General features: G+C 38.9%; 1 protein-coding gene across 6 annotated transcripts in view; it reads right to left on the bottom strand.

Annotated features, from left to right (window-relative positions):
* The window catches only part of LOC109456203 (uncharacterized), a 366,695-nt gene that overhangs the window by 191,206 nt on the left and 157,206 nt on the right, over window positions 1-18,283 (bottom strand). The window lies entirely within an intron of this gene.

Below are 18,283 nucleotides of genomic sequence, written 5' to 3'. Positions count from 1 at the left end.
TGATTAAACGATTTTGCATTAACATTTCTATGTTAATAATACATTAAATTTGATTTTACTGTGAAAAGCTGAAGCCCTTTGCTCTATGTTCAGGAACACGACAGGGCTGTCCCCTATCACCTCTGCTTTTCAACACAGTGTTGGAAGTCCTTGCCAGAGCAATCAGGCAAGAGAAAGAAATAAAAGGCATCCAAATTGGGAATGAAGAAGTTAAATTATCACTCTTTGCAGATGACATGATGCTATATATAGAAAACCCTAAAGACTCCACCAAAAAGCTATTAGAAACAATCAACGAATACAGTAAAGTTGCTGGCTACAAAATCAACGTACAAAAGTCCATTGCTTTCCTATACACTAACAATGAAATCTCAGAAAAAGAAATACAAAAAACAATTCCTTTTGCAATTGCAGCAAAAGAATAAAATACCTAGGAATAAACTTAACCAAGGATGTGAAAGACCTATATGCTGAAAACTATAAGACATTTTTGAAAGAAATTGAAGAAGACACAAAGAAATGGAAAGACATTCCGTGCTCATGGATTGGAAGAATCAACATAGTTAAAATGGCCATATTACCCAAAGCAATATACAGATTCAATGCAATCCCCATCAAAATCCCAATGGCATATTTTAAAGAAATAGAACAAAAAATCATCAGATTTGTTTGGAACCACAAAAGACCCCGAATAGCCAAAGCAATCTTAAGAAAAAAAAACAATAATGGAGGTATCACACTTCCTGACTTTGGCTTGTACTACAGGGCTACAATAATCAAAACAGCATGGTATTGGCAGAAAAACAGACACATAGACCAATGGAATAGAATTGAGAACCCAGAAATAAAACCACATAAATATGGACAGATAATTTTTGACAAAGAAGCTAAAAACATACAATGGAGGAAGACAGCCTCTTCAATAAATGGTGCTGGGAGAATTGGATAGCCACGTGCAAAAGAATGAAACTGGACTGCTATTTGTCACCACGTACCACAGTTAATTCAAAATGGATCAAAGACTTAAGCATAAGACCTGACACAATAAACTGCATAGAAGAAAACATAGGTACTAAACTTATGGACCTTGGGTTCAAAGAGCATTTTATGAATTTGACTCCAAAGGCAATGGAAGTAAAAGCTAAAATAAACGAATGGGACTATATGAAACTTAAAAGCTTCTGCACAGCAAAAGAAACCATCGACAAAATAAAGAGGCCACCAACTGAATGGGAGAAGATTTTTGCAAACAGTGCCTCCGATAAGGGGCTAGTATCCAGGATATACAAGGAACTCATGCAACTCAACAACAAAAAAACAAACAACCCAATTGAAAAATGTGCAGAGGACCTGGAGAGACATTTCTCCAAAGAGGACATACAAATGGCAAATAGACATATGAAAAAATGCTCAACATCACTAATCATCAGAGAAATGCAAATAAAAACCACAATGAGATATCACCTCACCCCAGTCAAAATGGCTATCATCAACAAGACAAATAGTAACAAGTGTTGGAGAGGCTGTGGAGAGAAAGGAACCCTCATACACTGTTGGTGGGAATGCAGACTGGTGCAGCCATTATGGAAGGCAGTGTGGAGGTTCCTCAAAAAATTACGAATAGAATTACCGTATGACCCAGCAATCCCTCTCCTGGGTATCTACCCAAAAAATCTGAAAACATTTATACATAAAGACACGTGTGTTCCAATGTTCATTGCAGCTTTGTTTACGGTGGCCAAGACATGGAAACAACCAAAATGTCCTTCGATAGATGAATGGATAAAGAAGTTGTGGTATATATACACAATGGAATACTATTCGGTGGTAAGAAAAGATGCCATAGGAACATTTGTGACAACATGGATGGATCTTGAGAGTGTAATGCTGAGCGAAATAAGTCAGAAAAAGCAGAGAACCATGTGATTTCACTGATATGTGGTATATAAACCAAAAACAACAAAAGAACAAGACAAACAAATGAGAAACAGAAACTCATAGACATAGACAATAGTTTAGTGGTTACCAGAGGGTAAGGGAGGTGGGGGGTGGAAGATGAGGGTGAGGGGGATCAAATATATGGTGATGGAAGGAGAACTGACTCTGGGTGGTGAACACACAATGGGATTTATAGGTGATGTAATACAGAATTCTACACCTGAAATCTATGTAATTTTACTCACAATTGTCACCCCAATAAATTTGAAAAAAAAAAAAAAGAAATTTGATTTTACTGTGTCCATGAAAGGCAAACTATGTGCCTTTATTTACATTATTTCTGCCTAAAATGTTTTTGGGTTTCTTCAAGGACTTTAAGGTGCTGTAAGAATGCCTTTCATTCATATTTTGAGAAAAACATTGGTGAGAAGTGCCACTTTTAACTAGGTTTTTCCCAGCTTGCTCTACTTGAGATATGGAATTGCATAATCCATAAGGCTTTTTTCTTTTTTTTTCGGTCATCTTCAGATCTTTATGCAACTGCTCTTCCTTTTATTTTCTGTTCACATTTGAGCTTTTTCCCCCTCATTTCCCCCTTCGCTTTGTTCTTTCATACAGCAAGAATTGTTTTATTATGGAACTCAGTTATGAGGTTTCAGTTATTGAGAATGCAAGCTAATTAGCTGTAACACCCCCCGCCCCCCCACTCCCTTGTTTTTCATGTAGAAGGAAATAAAGGATAGAAAAGGAGATCCTCTTGTAGGAATGCCCTGTAGGAGTTAGGCTACCATGGAAGCAGGCTACCATTATTGAAAATACCATTTTTGGTGGATCTGCCAAATGATTACTAACTGATGTGATAGGCATTTGATTTGGTTGCTTTTTGTTGGAAAGACTGTAAAAAATTCAACAGTGTATATTAAGAACTTGGAAAACTCAATGTATTTTATAGCACATCACATATTTTTATAGCAAATATAGTTTAATATGCTAAAATAGCTGCTGTCTATGAGCAAAATTTATTATGAGAATAGTTTTAAAGCCACCAGCAAATCAACATCCTATGCTCCTGGCAAAACCATCTTCACATTAATTAGGAATCAGAGATGGAGGCAAGGAACACAGGAACTACAGGAAGTTGTCAGCATTTTATGTTAATGGCAGAGGATTCTACTGCATCAATCACTGGATCTTCATCAAGGCTCACCTCAGCTGGGTGCCACCTGTGTAATGTTTGTCATGGCTCAGTTAAATCACATATATGCATAATTCAACAGTAGAATGATGTTTCTCTCATGGAGGTCATGTTCTCATGGCAGTTTTCGGTTCATTGGTCTCCAGCATAGCAGATACTGATGGCTGATTTCCAGGTCCCAAGGCCAAGTGACAAGCATAGGAAGAGTGATTCTTCCTAGTCCTACTCATTAATCTACGGCTATAGACTAAATGTTTGTGCTCCCCCTACCCCAATTCATGAGTCGAAACCTAGTCCTCAGGGCAACGGTATTTGGAGGTGGGGCCTTTGGGAGGTGATTAGTCAGATCACGAGTGTGGAGCCGCATGAATGAGATTAGTGCTACTATTAGATCTCCCAGAGGGCTCCCTTGCCCCTTCTGCCATGTGAGGAGATGACCATCCATGAACCAGGAAGAGGGCCCTCACTAGACATGGCATATGCCAGCGCCTTGACCTCAGACTTCCCAGAAATGTGACTCCAGAAATATGAGAAATAAATTTCTATTGTTTAAGCTACCCAGTCTCTGGTGTTTCAGTTAAAGCAGCCTGAATGGACTGAGATACCTACTACGGTTATTTGAAATCCATCTGGTAGAATGGCCTTCAAGTGACTTTGGCAAAGAGTCATACTTCCTAACAAAGACATGCCCTAAAGTAAAAAAAAAAAAAAAAAAAAAAAAAAAAGAGAGAAAGAAAAAAGAAAAATAAAACTTGAAAAGCTAATTGTATTTGCTTTTCTGTTATTTTTTAAAAAACGTGTTCAGCTTCTATATTACGCTGAACTAAATTAAAGACAAACCTCTTCTTTCCCCCTAGCAAGTCGTTTCCTTCTAGAATGATCCACTGCATTATGTTGGAGATGGAAAACCTGGTTTTGAGATTTGCTCTGCCTCCTGCTGGTTGTATGAGTATGAGGTTAACTTCATTCTCTCATTCAATAAACATGAATTGAATCTTGACTATATGCCAGGCATAGTACTACAAATTAGTTTCCAAACTTTACACTACATAAGGTTCCTCCTTATAATATTTTCTTCTTTTGATCCTATCATTTTGAAAGTTTTGATCTACCAAGTTGACTGTGTGTTGTATATTAAGTACTATTTTTTTCTATTTAAAAATATAGGTTTTTTTTTTTATTAAATGTAAGACCTGAAACAAAACTCCTAGAAGAAAATATAGGAAGTAAACTCTCAGACATTATCCTTAATAATATTTTTACTGATATATCCCCTCGGGCAAGGGAAACAAAAGAAAAAATAAACAAATGGGACTATATCAATCTAAAAAGCTTTTTCACAGCAAAGGAAACCATCAACAAAAGCAAAAGACATCCTATTGAATGGGGGGAGATATTTTCCAATGATACATCTAATAAGGGGTTAATACCTAAAATTTATAAAAACTCATACAACTCAACACCAAATAAGAAACAATCCAATTAAAAAATGAGCAGAGGACCTGAACAGCCATTCATCCAAAGAGGACATACTGGTGGCAAACAGACATATGAAAAGATGCTCAATGTCACTAATCATCAGAGAAATGCTAATAAAAACCACAAAGAGATACCACTTCACTCCTGTCAGAATGGCATCATCAATAAATCAAGAAACAAGTGTTGGCAAGGATATGGAGAAAAGAGAACTCTTGTGCACTCTTGGTAGGATTGTAAATTATTGCAGCCACTATGGAAAACAGTATGGAGGTTCCCCAAAAAATTAAAAATAGAACTATTGAGACAGGTTAGTTAGTATGATTGTTAGGTGGGGGGCGGGGAGGGCGGTCCCAGATGGAATAAACAAAAAAGCAGCCATATCCTGCAACTCCAGGTCCTGGAATGTCTCCTTCACTCCAGGATACAGACATGCGAATATGCCTTAAGGTTAATAATCTCAAATCCCTTCTGGCCGACAAAGGAGGAGATTTGATAGATAGGAATGGGTTGGTTCCTTAATCCCTTCAGGATGAGCCAACAGGACAAATCTAATAGATGAATTCCATTAGAAGGCTCCGGCCCCCTTCCCCAAGCAGGCAGGGGAAAGTATAAAAGAACTTTTGCCTCAGCCACTGGGCACCCCCATTCGGGACCCCCTCTTGCTCAGGAGCTGCAACTTCTTCTCCTGCCTCTAATAAACTATCTTCCTTTACAACTCCCTGGTCCGGGACAGGGGCCCGGCCCACACCCAGAGACTGTCCACAGATCCAACGTCATTTACATCACTACCTTATGTCCCAGCAATTCCACTCCTGGGTATTTATCCAAAGAAATCCAAAACACTAATTCTAAAAAAATATGTGCACCCCTATGTTTACTGCAGCGTTATTCACAAGAGCCAAGATATGGAAACAACTGAAATGCCCATCAATAGACGATTAGATAAAGAAATTGTAGTACGATTACACAATGGAGTATTACTCAGCCATAAAAAAGAATGAAATGTTACCATTTGCAACAACACGGACGGACCTAGAGGATATTACGCTATGTGAAATAAATCAGACTGATAAAGACAAATGCCGTATGATCTCACTTATATATGGAATCTAAAGAACAAAATAAATGAGCAAACAAAACAGAAATAGACTCATAGATACAGAGAAAAACTGATGCTGGCTAGATGGGAGGGGGTTTGGGAGATGGGAAGGTGAAGGGATTAGAAAGTACAAATTGGTAGTCCCAAAATAGTCATGGGGAAATACAGTATGGGGAATATAATGAATGATGTGGTAGACCATGTAGGGTGTCAGATGGGTACTGGACTTATCAGGGGTATCAATTCATAGATTATACAAATGCCTAACGATTGCACTATACAGCTGAAACTAATATAAAATAATATTTAATGTCAACTATGATTAAATGTATATATACCAGGTATGATCAAACAATACGGTAAATGTTTAAATTTAAAACAACTTGTTAGAGTAAAAGATACATCATTGCCATTAATCCTCTTTAAAATACTCCCCTCACTTCAAATATGCTTATTCCATCGTTCTTGCCACTTTCTGAAGCAGTTCTGGAAGTCCTCTTTCATGAGTGTCTTTAGTTGCACTGTAGTGGCTGCCTCGATGTCCTGAATCATTTTGAGTTTGGGGAAGAGCCAGAAGTTGCACGGAGCCAGATCCAGTGAATAAGGTGGATGAGAACACACTGTAATGTTTTTATTTGACAGAAATTGCCGTACCAGAAGTGATGTGAGACATGGAGCATTGTCATGATGGAGGATGATTTATGGCACACTTTAAATAAAACAGACCTTCTCTCAACCATAGCTCACACTCAACTGACTGCACTGAACAAGTTGAAACTTGTCACACTCTGTTACTAAGAATCAACGTGCGCTTCCCGTATTGAAGACCCCTGCCACTCTGTTGGATGGCACTCGGCAGCAGCATTTACCATATTGTTTGATCAAATGGAAAGACTCCATGTCACACATTGCTCTGCTACCACAATTTCTGTCAAATAAAAACATTACAGTGTGTCCTCATCCATCTTATTCACTGGGTCTGGCACTGTGAGACTTCTGGCTCTTCTCCAAAGTCAAAATGACCATGAAAGGTAAACGTTTTGGATTGATTCAGGACATCAAGGCATCCATGAGAGCGCAACCAAAGACACTCATGAAAGAGGACTTCCAGAACTGCTTCAGAAAGTGGTAAGAATGATGGGATAACTGTGTTTGAAGCGAAGGGGAGATTTCTGAAGGGGATTAATGGCAATATGTCTTTTACTGTAACAATTTTTTTATTTAAACATTCACTGTATTGTGTGATCATCATACCTCGTATATAATCACAGGATGTAAAGTACAGCATAGGGAATATAATCAGTGGTATTGTAATAACTATGTACGATGTCAGAGGGGTAGTAGACTTGGGGGTTTATCACTTTGTGAGGGGTGTAAAGGTCTAATCATTATGTTGTTTTGTACACCTGAAACTAATTTAAAAAATGGAAAAAATAAAAATATAGGATTTTTTTATATTAAAAATATTTAAAAGAAGACATTTAGAACTGAGAATCACAGCTTCTGATTAGCTGAAGATAATGATTCCAGCCAAAACAATAAAATCTTACCGTTGAAGTTAGCGTTTAGAGTCATATAAATGTGCTGTTTCCATAATGTTCTTTTCCAAATCCAAGTAATTCTAAGCTTTTAATCAGCTTGTTAAAAAAGTACCATCTACATATAGGCACCTTGCAAGCTTAATTCATAGCTCCGGAGGCCCCAAAGACCAGTTCTGGCACATAGAAGGGACAGAGATATAACTTCATTTGGAATACCAATGGAATTACTATTTCTAGGAAGTTCCATTTTCATGGGTCCTATCCATTATGTTTTTCTAACACATTAAAAATGGTTCAACGTTGTCTGTTACTACTTTTGAAGGTTGTTTAGTAATCTAGTAACGCCAAGGTAGAATGGGGGAGATGGTCTCTGTTCTAAATCTCTACGGCCTGATAATTTAAAGGACAGAGAAACAAAACAGTATCATTGAGCACTGTGTTTTTGGCTTGGAGTTGGTTAGCAGATGCTTAGGAAAGCAGGAGGTCATTTCACATCTACGTTGCAAGATGCTTGTGGAAATTAATTTGTCTATTCAGGAAATAAATACCCTTGAACTCTTCTTAATGAGCTGTGTCCTCATTCGATCATGGGCCAAATAGCTTGAGGGATCACTAGTTAAATCACTGGGCTGAAATGGGAAAACTTTCAGTTGAAAATAATATAGAAGGTCATGGGAAAACAGTGTTCTCAAACCATATTTGAACCTTTAGATTGAACTTAATTGAAAGTTCATTCTTTCACTCCTCCTCTCACTCTACTCCATCCCTGAGCCCCCAAAGCTGACAGTTTCCATTCCTGCCTATTATTCAGTGAACCTCTGGGAATAAGTAACATGTGGCTGATGATTTGAAAATTTTCATTATGGGCAAAATGTGAGTGAGAAGCACCTCAGGGCACCAAAAAAATGGCCTCTAGATATTTCTTCATTTAGCATTCAATTAATTTTAACGTTTTTTAAAATATCTTTTATGTGGTTTGACAATTAAGTTCGGGAACTTGTTGCAACAATGTTGCTCACCTTTTCTGATATCAGAGGGATTATTCATTATGAATTTGTACCAACTGACAAATAGTTATTATTTGGAAGTCCTGAAAAGGCTGCATGAAAAAGTTAGACGAACTGAACTTTTTGCCAATAATTCATGGCTCTTGCGTCATGACAATGCACCAGCTCACACGGCACTGTCTGTGAGGGAGTTTTTAGCCAGTAAACAAATAACTGTATTAGAACACCCTCCCTACTCACCTGATCTGGCCCCCAATGACTTCTTTCTTTACCCAAAGATAAAGGAAATATTGAAAGGAAGACATGTTGATGACATTCAGGACATCAAGGGTAATACAACGACAGCTCTGATGGTCATTCCAGAAAAAGAGTTCCAAAATTGTTTTGAAGGATGGACTAGGCGCAGGCGTCGGTGCATAGCCTCCCAAGGGGAGTACTTTGAAGGTGACCATAGTGATATTCAGCAATGTGGTATGTAGCACTTTTTTTAGGATGAGTTTGTAAACTTAATTGTCTGACCTCTCTGACCTCGTATAGGGCTGGAGTTGTGGAATACAAATAACATATTTGTTGTTCCCTACTGCCCTTAAGAAGCTTCCAGATAAATGGAGAAATTGTAACACATACACACAGAATCAACAGTCATAAAATTACTGTAGATAGCCGACCATTAACATTTACTACTGAAGATAATCATTGCTCAATGCCGGCCACTTTTAGGAGGGGAGTGATTGACACTGATCTTGTTATTTAGGAGGCTACCTAAGAGCGACATTTAAGTCAGGCCTGGAAATAGGACAGAATTATGTGAGAAAAGTTCAAGTGTGTAGGCAAGAGCAGTAGCAAGAGAAAAACGACCCAATAACCTAACCTACCAAAAAATATCCTTTGCAGAGTTCATTTATTTGGTTGGGACAAGATCTATTCCCTGAACACTTTGACCTTCATCATTGAAATCTAGCTCTGTTAAAAAAAAAAAAAAAATCAATAAAGTCCCCTGTTTTTTCTCTGTAGTACAGTTTAATTGTACATTCAAAGAAAATGAATCTTGAAGGGTTTATTGTTAGCACAGGGCAATTTCCAAAGCTTTAAATTTCTATTACTATTGGAAATGCTTGTCTCATTGCATTTTATTAGAATAAATTGCTAAAACTGCACTGTCTGAAAATCACAGTGAACTTTGGAAGGGTACAGTTGTTAATAATAAAAACTCATATTTATTTATCAGGTATTTTCAAGGCATTATGCTAAAAATTTTACACACATATCATTAATCTCACAAAGGCTATGAAGTAAGTAGTAGTTTCATGATTTTACACAAGATAAATTAATGCCAAGAGAGAATAAGTAACTTGCCCAAGGCCGTACCATCAGTGTTTGGCAAAGCCAGAACCAGCATTTTTCACTACACTTAAGCACATTTCTATACATACACATTTATTTGATACTTTGCTGATATCAAGCTGAATGACGAGAGCCACAATATAAGGCAACCTTCAGAATGTTAGCTACGTCACTGTGCAATCTGGGAAAGCATTTTCCCTCATCCTATGATAAAGCCCCAATTATTATACTTAGTGAATGCATGTGGGGAATGGCAAGTTTCAGTTTCTAGTTAAGGATTAAGAAGAAAGCTTTTCCTTTAAACCTTACCGTGAACAAGGCTGAATCAAGCTGTTGATCAGTGAGAAGCAGGCAGGACAGCATCTCAACGCAACACAGCAAATGTTGAGTATCAACTGATACACCAAGCTGCTTCAGGCATGCTGAAGATCAAAGTTGACTGTACTTCTCACAATGTGACACGTGTGTGATTGAAAGCTCCAACAAGCCAATCAAGAAATCTGAGTTTGGATGGAACCAGACGCTGGAATGGCCCTTTCTGTCATTTAAAAAATGGGATCCACCTCCTTCTCAGGAACGTCACTTTCTTTTTTCACATAGACACCATGTCCTCTCTTCTTAAGAGGTCGCAGATTAAACCAAGACCCTCCTAACAACATACGAAAGGCTTTTGGTTGGATTGTTTTTTTAACCTAAGTACACCTGACAACATGGGTCATAGCATATCATTACTTTCCTTACAGACTTTTAATAGCTCCTTATTCCCTCGACTAGAGAACTGAGGCCCAAATCCTTAGCGTGATGGTCCAGACCCTTCAGTTGTGGGTTCAAGCTGTATATTTAGTCTTATATTCTACAACATCTTCCCACCCACCAGAGGTACTGCTGTATAATGGGCCTAAGCTCTGGAATTGAATTTCACCTTCGTCACTTACTGGATATAATCTTGGGTGGATATGTATTCTTGGGCAAGTTTTTCAGTTTTCTCATCTCTAAAATGGGTATGATAATAACCAAATCTCCCTCCCCCCCTTTCTATTAGGTTGGTGCCAAAATAATTGCGGTTTAAAAGGTTAAAAATAATTGCAAAAACCGCAATAACTTTTGCACCAATCTAATATTGCCATTCCCTGTTATGGGCTAACCCTGCTGGGATTTCTGCCTATGATACTGTGATACATTAATAAATACATATTTGGCCTGCCACCCGTTGGTCCTGAAACACAGCTCTTAAAATGCTTTTGATCTCTGAGTGACAAGAATGAGCAATAAAGGCTAAAGGAGCATCTTTTGTTATTCGTAACAAGCCCCCTTCAACCACACTGTTATTGTCAATGAGGTAGTTTATGGAAAGCTTCTGATAACCACCTGATGAGAAAGGTAGGCTGGTTGTCACGGGAACCAGCCACATGATTAGAGGGTTAGAACTTTCAGCCCCTCACCCATCCCACCTCTGGGGAGGGAAAAAGGGTAGGAGATTGAGTTTAATCATTGATGACCAACGATTTAATAAATCATGCTTGTGTAAAGAAGCCTCCATGAAAATCCCTGAAGTAGGAGGTTCAGAGACCTTCCAGGTTGGTGAACATGTGCAGGTGCTGGTAGAGCGACATGACTGAGGGCATGGAATCTGCCTCCTTCCCCATCCCTTGCCCTATGCATCTCTCCCAACTGGCTGTTTCTGAGTTATACCCTTTCATAATAAACCAGTAATCTTCTAAGTAAACTGTCTTCCTGAGTTCTGTAAGCTATTCTAGCAAATTATTAAACCTGACGAGGGGGTTTGGGGACTCGCCTATTTATAGCAAGTTGATCAGAAGCACAGGTAACAACCTAGACTCATGATTAGCACTTGAAGTGAAGAGCAGTCTTTTGGGACTGAGCCCTTAACTGGCAGTGTCTGTGCTAACTCCACTGAGTGTCAGAATTGAGTTGCATTGCAGGATGCACAGCTGGTGTCCCAGAATTGCTTGGTGTAGAAAACCTACACACCGTGCTTCCCCGAAAATAAGTCCTAACCGGAAAAGAAGCCCTAGCATGATTTTTCAGGATGACATCCCCTGAACATAAGCCCTAATGCATCTTTTGGAGCAAATCTTAATATAAGACCCGGTCTTATTTTTGGGGAAACATGGTATTTGGTGTTAGATGTATTGTGTAGTATAGAAATCATTTTTCCTTTCACAGCAAATATAACTAAGTGTCCCCTGTAGTACATTCTGCAGTTTGTCATGGGGGCTCAACAAACTGCATGACCATGGGGGGGGGGTCCCTGATATTTGGAGGGACCCACGTAAAATTGGCTTGGGTGAGATTGCTTTGAGACTTTTAATTATCATGGGAAGTTGTCGGCTGCTTTCCAAATAAGAAGGGGATTATTTGTGTAGGGGCAGAAAACGCCTCCTTTCTGGCCCTTTGTCTTGTCCAATAATTAAATTGACATAAGACAGATTAACAAGAGAAAACCAAATTTCATATGTACAGCAGCCACAGAAAAATATGATTCCCTGGCAGTCAGGTAATTGAGGCTTATATACAATCCTGAGCTACACACAAGGGAATAGGGATCTGGGGCTTCAAAGGGGAGGAAGACAACTTAGTGTTAAAAAGAAACAACAGACCCAAAATGAAGTCACTTGTGGTTAGCCCCACCAAGACGTAATACCTGACCTAACTGCAGTTTGTTGCAGTCGCTCCCAGAAATGGAATTTTAAACTAATCAGTTTGGGATTCCCTGGTCAGCATTAGTGAGGTAATCTGCCCGATAAGATCCCCCCCCACCTTCCCCTAAGGGAAGATGACTTTGCCTAATCATCTACTCTTTTTAACTTTCTTGTTCCACACTTTTTCTACCTATAAAAGCCTTCCATTTAACACAGCTCCATGAACCATCTTTCTATTTACTAGAGGGGGTGCTGCCCAATTCATAAATTGTTCAATAAGTCCAATTAGCTCTTTAAACTTACTCAGTTGAATTTTTATTCTTTAACAACAGGAACCTGAGAAGAGCAAATGTTTGGTAAACAAATGTTTTCCATGTCATGCAGATAAGTATTTCTGATATATACACACACACACACACACACACACACACACACATACACATATACATATATATGTAATGTGTATATATATACATATATATGTATATATATATATACACATATGTGTGTGTGTGTGTGTATATATATATACACCACCACCAACTGAACTCAATTCTGTCACTCTCTACCTGGATTTTGCCTTAGGTCCCACAGGTTAAGGGCTCAGTCCCACAAGATTGCCCTTTCCTCCAACTTCAGACACTTTAAAAGGCCAAAACTGAAAATGTCAGGGTTTGGGAAAAGGTTTTATGGCTCAAGAAGGCACCAACCGAGATGGGAGGCCTGATGGATCCTCAAATCCATCTTAAGAGAACCCAGAATCCAGATGTCTTTTAAATCAAGGGAAGGGACAGTGGGTGGGGCAAGAGGTGGGATTTTCTGCTCAAAGAAGAGCAGAAAATCTCCCAATCTCTTTGTTTTCAGTCAGTTGCTTTTTTTAATTAAAGTTTATTGGAGTGGCAATTGTTACTCAGTCAGTTCTTGACCCAGGATGATCAGAGTCTGGTCCTGAGATTCCTGCAAGTCTTTGATAAGCAGTCATGGCTTTGCATATCTTTTCCCACCTATTTAGGAGGCTGTTTTTGCAGAATCCCTCTAGTCAAGTAGAACTATTTGTCTGAAGGCCCTTGGAACAATTCTAGCAGGCTAGAATTTATAGTAAGAGTCAGAGGGGAGAGAAGCAAAAGCATTCCACCCTGTTACAAGATGCCAGGCACAAGTCCCGGGTGTTACCTGTGTTTTTGACAGAGCAGCTATAAACCAGAGCTTCCCAAGTCCCCCTCAGGTTTGATTAATTTGCTAGAGACTCATGGAACTCAGGAAACCAGTTTACTCACTAGATTACTAGTTTATTCCGAAGGATTCAAATGAACAGCCAGATGAAGACATACATAGTGTGAGGTCTGAATGCAGAAGCATCTGTCCCCATGGATTTGGGGATGGAAATGTGGATGTGTTCTGGTTCACCAACCTGAAAGCTCTCTGAACCCCCTCCTCTGGGTCTTTATGGAGGCTCCATTACACAGGCATGACGGATAAATTATTGGCGATTAGTGATTGATTTACCCTTCAGTAGTGGGCAGGGGACTGAAAGTTCCAACCCTCTAATCACATGATTGGTTCCCCTGGCAACCAGCCTTCCATCCTTAGGAGATTTCCAAAAGCCATTTCATTAACATAAACCCTGTTGTAGTCAGAAGGAACTTGTTATGAATAATAAGGCACTCGCTTCACTTTTATGGCTCTAAAGCAATTTCAAGAACTGAGGCCAAAAGAGGAAATATTATAATAAAAGAGGTTCCCATTGTTCTTATTGCTTTGGAAATTCCAAGGGTTTAGGAGCTGTGAGCCAAGAACTGTGTCCAAAGACCAAAATATAGATTGACTGAAAATCACAATATCACAGGCTACTGTGCAAATAGTATCATTTTCTTTGTGTTCTATGACCTAAAAAAGTTGGCAAGCATTTATTTAAATATCACTTGAAAATCTAGTAAGTTAAATTTATGAGAATACTTAACTCCTCTTAAATATCCCAATGCCATCTATAGGCTTAGTAAAATACTCTTATCCCTTTCAGTTAAATTAATTACTCAGTGTAGGAAGCAGAATAATGACTTCCCAAAGATACCCAATATCATAATCCCGGGAACCTGTGAACATGTGCTGTTACATGGCAAATGGACTTTGCAGGTGTGACTAAGGTGGGAAGGTTGTGTTGGGTCATTTGGGTGAGCCTGATCTAATCACTCAAGACTCTCCAGTTGGAATCAGAGAGATGCAGCAGAAGACGAGGCAGGATAGGTGAGGCAGAAGTAGAGGTCAGAGAGATTAGAAGTGTGAGGATGACTCCACCCGCCACAGTTGGCCTTGAAGAAGGTGGAAGGGAACCACAACCGAAGAATGTGGGCAGCCTCGTGAAGTTGAGAAGGACCCACACCCAGCAAGGAAACTAGTATATTGGCCCCAGAGCTGCATGTAGCGGAATTCTGGAGACAATCTGAATGAGCCTGAAGCAGATTGTTCCTTACCATCTCCAGCAAGGAACACAGATCTACTGACACCTTGATCTCAGCCTGATGAGACCAGGGTTGTTGGTCTTCTAACTTACATAACCGTGAGATAATAAATTTGTGTTGTTTTCAGCCACTATGTTTGTCATAATTTGTTGAGACAGCAACAGAAAACTAATACATTCAAAACACTTTTAAAATTAAACCCAAAGGTTAATAAGCCAAATTCATAACTATATTATATTACAAACTACTCTAAAATCAAACATCCATTAATTCCATGCTAATGATTTATTTCATCATTTTAATAGCGGGTTAAGTCTTCCTGGGTTAAGGACGTTTGTACACTAAGCACTATGGGCACTTTGCCATTCAGAAATAATTGGGACCATCTTCCAAAGTAAATTTGGCGTAAGCGTCTCGGCTGAATGAGGTTGCCTATCAACCAGAGATTTTGATCTGTTCATAAGATATGAAGTTATAAACCTGTTGAAAAGTTCCCTCATGGCCCAGGTGTCTAGTTTGAGGCCCTTTTATTGGCTTTGAGGCATCTCAGGAGGCCAAGTCCATACCCTGTTGGTTTCACAACTGGTGTCCTTAAAATTCAAGATAAACTCTTGCCTAATTAACCTTTATCTCTAAATTAGAGCTGATTCTAAACAGCCAGCCCAGTTGCTCCACCATTAGATTCCATCAACCAATCTATGTTCTGCTTCATTACGAGTTCTTTACAGATTCTGCAACATTTGCAGGACCACAGCACATATATTTAAGTGATATCTAATTGGATTTGGGGTGTTTGTCAAGGCTGTGGTACTCTGTGATTGCAGGGCTAACGTCATATTAGTAACATAAATCAGCACATTTACACATAGGCACCGCTTTCTAGCCTTCAACAATCATTGAAGGAAATTTGATGTTTCACAAGAAAATTTAAATAGCAAAAGAGTGAATCTGTCTTAGAAATTCATCTGGAACATTCAAGTTCTCATCTTAAAAGAAAATAAACTTGGGGAGTTTCTAAAAAAAACACTTGCATTCAGCAAGAATTAACCAGGCCCATTAGAAGAAAAGGTCACAGCACACACACACAAATAATTTAAGCGCTACAAAAATATGTAAGGAAAACATGGACAAAACAACCAGAGCGTATGTGAAAATTTTAGAAACAACTGTAGAAACTACATCTAGAAAGGAAGGTCAAAGAAGTGATAATCTGTACCAAAGATGATTATTCAAGGGAAAGTAAAATATCTTGGAGATTTATAAAGATTGAATGCATATAAAATGACATAGGAAAAGAGGAAGGACATTCTAGATTTTCCTAGAAATGCATACATTTTAGTAATGATATATTTTATTTCAGAATTGACTATGACTTTTATCAACCAGATATCTTGAAAAAATTGTAGTGTTGTTTGGAACAGTTATAATGCATCCAGCTCACATCTTCAATCTTGTCAAAATGTCAATACTCATGAACAGAATTATGAGTTTATGCTCATTTGGCTAATAAATACATGAAGTACACAGGCGCACACAGTGGAAACAACAACATGTCTGCAAGAATAAGGCAAGATGGAAAAAAATGATGAGTTTGATAAGTATTGTGTGAAATTCCTCAGTTTTTCTAGGGATTTACTGCCAGGAACCTAACATTTGGAAGAAAGAACTTTTAGAGAAGCAAGACAGTCCTTAAAACTACATGACACAGAAGGGGATCCCCAGAAGAACAATAACCAAAACCATCTTTCAGAAAATTGGACAATGATTAGTACTCCAATTCAGATGTGCTCTAAAAAATGACTTAAAACTACTAAATTGGAACACAAAACTTGAGGCAAATTGGCTATTAGTCAATTTGGTCATTAGGCATTTTATGTTTAATGGATGTGTTACCATTCCAGACAGACAAATGAGCCAGGGGAGCCCAAAAGAGAGACAATGCTCTCAGGGGACAGAAAGATCCCAGTCTTGGTGTAAACGAACGCCTCTATCTATGGGATTCTGAGACTGAAGGGGGAAGAGAGAAAGCATTGGAATCAGTTGGTTAAGGCCTTGTCCAAAAGAATGACAATGGCAACAATAGCCTTTCTCAATTCTAAGTCACAACAGAGCATGTGAAGAGTCTCCCTAAGGACTTCAAGGGCATGATTTGGAGTATCCTGTTTGGAGGCTGTTTAAATTACACTGGCCTAAAGAAGCATCTGCCCATGTAGGAAACTGCAATGTTGTACTGTACTCATTGGTACAGGCTCATTGGTTTTCAAAATGAGCCCGTGACCTTCATCTCTTTCACCAAGCATGCTCAGGGGATGGTAGCCTTGGGCCTACCAACAATGGGACAAGTTCCAAATCAAAGAAGCACTCTTTATGTTGGCACTTAAAATCTAATTTTTAAAAATGTACAGGTAATACATGCTAAGTAATAAACATTTTTTACAAAATGGAGAAGCTTGAAGAACAAAATAAAAATTATCAGATACTTCACTTCCAGAGGCACTTGTTTTAGTTTTTATCTTTTCAGGCTTTCCTCTTTATATATATTTAACCAGTATATAGAGGGAGGGCATCTCATCTCTGGGGTTGTTTAAACAGGAAGCATTGCAAGTTCAGCCGGGTTCTGTCAAAACTCTTTCTTGTCCCTTAGTACCCTTACTTCGGCACATTCCATAATTTTCTTGTGAACATTGATTATTCAAAGTCCTTTCTGAGATGAAATGCTAATCTCAAGTTTGACTGAGAACACTTCCTATCTCTCATTACAAGTCAGACTCATGGCTTGAGGGATACAGCACTTTTTTCCTATCAAATCTCTCCTTTTGTAGTCTAGGGGCAACAGGTTGAATATAGGCTGATCCTGCCTACCTGTAGGAAGCACTGAGGAACGTGTCTAGCCCTACTCACAGGGTCTAATGAGAATATTGGGGACTTAGCACCCCTTTGTCTTTAGCGTTCTCCTCAGTAATAATTCTGGGCAACAGGAGTCTCCTTCAACGTTCCATTACATGTATTTATTTTTCTTACAAAACGCAAACATGTGCAAACATGTGAGCACATTATTTTATTAGATGCTGGTTTTTTTTTTTAAGTAAAAGAATATTATGTGACCAAAGTAGAGCAGACACATTTCTTCCTATGCCCCCTGCTAAGTACAGCTGAAAACCCTGGACATTGTATATAAAACAAACATAATAAGACTATAAGAGGTGAAGAGAGGACAGCCCAGCTAGGGACCTGGAGAACCAAAAATCAGCATGGTAGTGAGTTTGCTGGGTTTTCTTTTTATCTCTTATATTCCAGACTGAAGCAGGCAACCAGAAAACACCAGTGGACACAAAGAAAAGGCCCCAAAGAAAGCCTGCTGTCTCTAGCCAAAGGACCAGTAAAGGAGCAGCAGGATAGAAACATTTTAGACAATAACTAGCCTACCCAAGTCAAACATTGAAAAAAGCTATGGTCCTCCCACATACCCATCAGCAAAGGTGGTGGAGAGAACAGACTTCAACCTTCTGTCTGGCTGTAAAGAGGCACCCCGCTTCCCTCTCCCTCCCATTAGGGCCT

The sequence above is a fragment of the Rhinolophus sinicus genome, chromosome 15 (genome assembly GCF_057876585.1).
Source record: "Rhinolophus sinicus isolate RSI-liver-muscle chromosome 15, RSI-T2T, whole genome shotgun sequence".
Classification (NCBI taxonomy): Eukaryota; Metazoa; Chordata; class Mammalia; order Chiroptera; family Rhinolophidae; genus Rhinolophus; species Rhinolophus sinicus.
The sequence above is the reverse complement of the archived record's forward strand: the minus strand, read 5'-3'. Positions and strand labels throughout refer to the sequence as shown.